This window comes from Salmo trutta, chromosome 38 (genome assembly GCF_901001165.1).
Source record: "Salmo trutta chromosome 38, fSalTru1.1, whole genome shotgun sequence".
Lineage (NCBI taxonomy): Eukaryota > Metazoa > Chordata > Actinopteri > Salmoniformes > Salmonidae > Salmo > Salmo trutta.
The window spans coordinates 9,257,641-9,261,590 of NC_042994.1; positions in this window are offsets into that span (position 1 = coordinate 9,257,641).

The window sequence follows — 3,950 nt, forward strand, 5'->3', positions numbered from 1 at the left end:
ACTGTTTAATTTGATCCTGAGTGTAGGTTATTTCCCTGACATCTAATCAAGGACTCATAACCCCAATCTTTAAGAAGGGAGACAAATTTGACCCTAACAATTACAGAGGCATTTCTGTGAACAGTAACCTGGGGAAGGTTTTCTGTAGCACTATAAATGTAAGAGTTCTAAACATCCTTAATAAGCACAATGTCTTGAGTAAAAGCCAAATTGGATTTATACCAAAACATCCCACAACTGATCATATTTACACCTTACACACCCTGATAGATAAACATGTCCACCAAAATAATACCAAAATATATGCTTGTTTATCGACTTCCAAAAAGCATTTGATTCTATTTGGCATACAGGACTGTTATACAAAGTTATTGAAAGTGGTGTAGGGGGTAAAACATATGACATAATTAAATCAATGTATACTGGCAATACGTGCAGCATTAAAATTGGTAAGAAAAGAACAGAATACTTTAACCGGGGCGGGGCCTTCGCCAGGTTTGCAATCTGAGCCCTGCACTCTTCAATATTTACATTAACGAATTGGCCACTATTCTAGAAACATCCTCAGCCCCTGGTGTTAGTCTCCACAATTCAGAAGTTAAATGCCTACTCTTCACAGATGACCTATGCCTGCTGTCACCCACAGCACATGGCCTACAGCAGAGCATGGACCTGCTAGAGCAGTACTGCCAGACCTGGGCCCTGGCAGTAAACCCCAAAAAGACTAAAATAATGATTTTCCAGAGAAGATCCAGATCTCAGGGAATTAGACCAAAGTTCTCAATTGGTACAAAATATATAGAGTACTGTACACACTACAATTACTTACGTTTAAAAATAAGCTCAACTGGACACCTTAATGAGGCAGTAAATGAACTGAGAGAGAAAGCACGCAGGGCATTCTACGCCATGAAAAAGCAAATTCAAATTAAAATACCTACTAAAATTTGGCTAAAACTAATTGAATATGCCATTGAACCAATTGCACTTTATGGCAGCGAGGTGTGGGGTCCACTTGCAAAACGGAACTAGACACGGACACAAATGATCCATTGGCAGTTTGTTGTAACCAAGTATTGGTGCTAACCGTGTGTTATTGGATGCTAGCATGCTAGTTAGCTGTGGCGTCATAGGACACGGTGCACTGGGTGGGTTTCACGGAAGAATACTGTACCAAGTTATCTAGCTGAATAAACTAAGTTTGAGCCTATTCCTGGAAACATTGAACCACTGTAGTTTACATCAATTATAATTTCTAAAGTGGAAGTTGGAAAAGTTATATTTGAGTGTTTCAGTGAATGGTTAGTGAGGGATGCCCTGCTCTCTCGCTTCCCCAGTTGTTTAGTTAATTTTCATTCCAATCTCCTTTGCATTAGCGTAGCCTCTCCTGTAGCCTGTCAACTATGTGTCTGTCTATCCCTTTTCTCTCCTCTCTGCACAGGCCACACAAACGCTTCACACCGCATGGCCGCTGCCACTCTAACCTGGTGGTCCCAGTGCGCACGACCCACGTGGAATTCCAGGTCTCCGGCAGCCTCTGGAACTGTCGGTCTGCGGCCAACAAGGCAGAGTTCATCTCAGCCTATGCTACCCTCCAGTCCCTTGACTTCTTGGCGCTGACGGAAACATGGATTACCACAGAAAACACAGCTACTCCCACTGCTCTCTCCTCGTCTGACCACGTGTTCTCGCATACCCCGAGAGCATCTGGTCAGCGGGGTGGTGGCACTGGAATCCTCATCTCTCCCAAGTGGACATTCTCTCTTTCTCCCCTGACCCATCTGTCTATCTCCTCTGAATTCCATGCTGTCACAGTCACTAGCCCATTCAAGCTGAACATCGTTATCATTTATCGCCCTCCAGGTTCACTTGGAGAGTTCATCAATGAGCTTGACGCCTTGATAAGTTCCTTTCCTGAGGATGGCTCACCCCTCACAATTCTGGGTGACTTTAACCTCCCTACGTCTACCTTTGACTCATTTCTCTCTGCCTCCTTCTTTCCACTCCTCTCCTCTTTTGACCTCACCCTCTCACCGTCCCCCCCTACTCACAAGGCAGGCAATACGCTTGACCTCATCTTTACTAGATGCTGTTCTTCTACTAATGTCACTGCAACTCCTCTCCAAGTCTCCGACCACTACCTTGTATCCTTTTCCCTCTCGCTCTCCTCCAACACTACTCACTCTGCCCCTACTCAGATGGTATTGCGCCGTCGCAACCTTCGCTCTCTCTCTCCTGCTACTCTCTCCTCTTCCATCCTATCATCTCTTCCCTCTGCTCAATCCTTCTCCAACCAATCTCCTGATTCTGCCTCCTCAACCCTCCTCTCCTCCCTTTCTGCATCCTTTGACTCTCTATGTCCCCTATCCTCCCGGCCGGCTCGGTCCTCCCCTCCTGCTCCGTGGCTTGACAACTCATTGCGAGCTCACAGAACAGGGCTCCGGGCAGCCGAGCGGAAATGGAGGAAAACTAGCCTCCCTGCGGACCTGGCATCTTTTCACTCCCTCCTCTACACATTTTCTTCCTCTGTTTCTGCTGCTAAAGCCACTTTCTACCACTCTAAATTCCAAGCATCTGCCTCTAACCCTAGGAAGCTCTTTGCCACCTTCTCCTCCCTCCTGAATCCTCCTCCCCCTCCCCTCCCTCTCTGCGGATGACTTTGTCAACCATTTTGAAAAGAAGGTTGACGACATCCAATCCTCGTTTGTTAAGTCAAACTACACCGCTGGTCCTGCTCACATTGCCCTACCCTATGCTTTAACCTCTTTCTCCCCTCTCTCTCCAGATGAAATCTTGCGACTTGTGACGGCCGGCCGCCCAACAACCTGCCCGCTTGACCCTATCCTCTCCTCTCTTCTCCAGACCATTTCCGGAAACCTTCTCCCTTACCTCACCTTGCTCATCAACTCATCCTTGACCGCTGGCTACGTCCCTTCCGTCTTCAAGAGAGCGAGAGTTGCACCCCTTCTCAAAAAACCTACACTCGATCCCTCCGATGTCAACAACTACAGACCAGTATCCCTTCTTTCTTTTCTCTCCAAAACTCTTGAGCGTGCCGTCCTTGGCCAGCTCTCTTGCTATCTCTCTCAGAATGACCTTCTTGATCCAAATCAGTCAGGTTTCAAGACTGGTCATTCAACTGAGACTGCTCTTCTCTGTGTCACGGAGGCTCTCCGCACTGCTAAAGCTAACTCTCTCTCCTCTGCTCTCATCCTTCTAGACCTATCTGCTGCCTTTGATACTGTGAACCATCAGATCCTCCTCTCCACCCTCTCTGAGTTGGGCATCTCCGGCGCGGCTCACTCTTGGATTGCATCCTACCTGACAGGTCGCTCCTACCAGGTGGCGTGGCGAGAATCCATCTCTGCACCACGTGCTCTCACCACTGGTGTCCCCCAGGGCTCAGTTCTAGGCCCTCTCCTATTCTCGCTATACACCAAGTCACTTGGCTCTGTCATATCCTCACATGGTCTCTCCTATCATTGCTACGCAGACGACACACAATTAATCTTCTCCTTTCCCCCTTCTGATAACCAGGTGGCAAATCGCATCTCTGCATGTCTGGCAGACATATCAGTGTGGATGACGGATCACCACCTCAAGCTGAACCTCGGCAAGACAGAGCTGCTCTTCCTCCCGGGGAAGGACTGCCCGTTCCATGATCTCGCCATCACGGTTGACAACTCCATTGTGTCCTCCTCCCAGAGTGCTAAGAGCCTTGGCGTGACCCTGGACAATACCCTGTCATTCTCCGCTAACATCAAGGCGGTGACCCGATCCAGTACTTTCATGCTCTACAACATTCGCAGAGTACGACCCTGCCTCACACAGGAAGCGGCGCAGGTCCTAATCCAGGCACGTGTCATCTCCCGTCTGGATTACTGCAACTCGCTGTTGCCGGGCTCCCTGCCTGTGCCATTAAACCCCTACAACTCATCCAGAACGCCGCA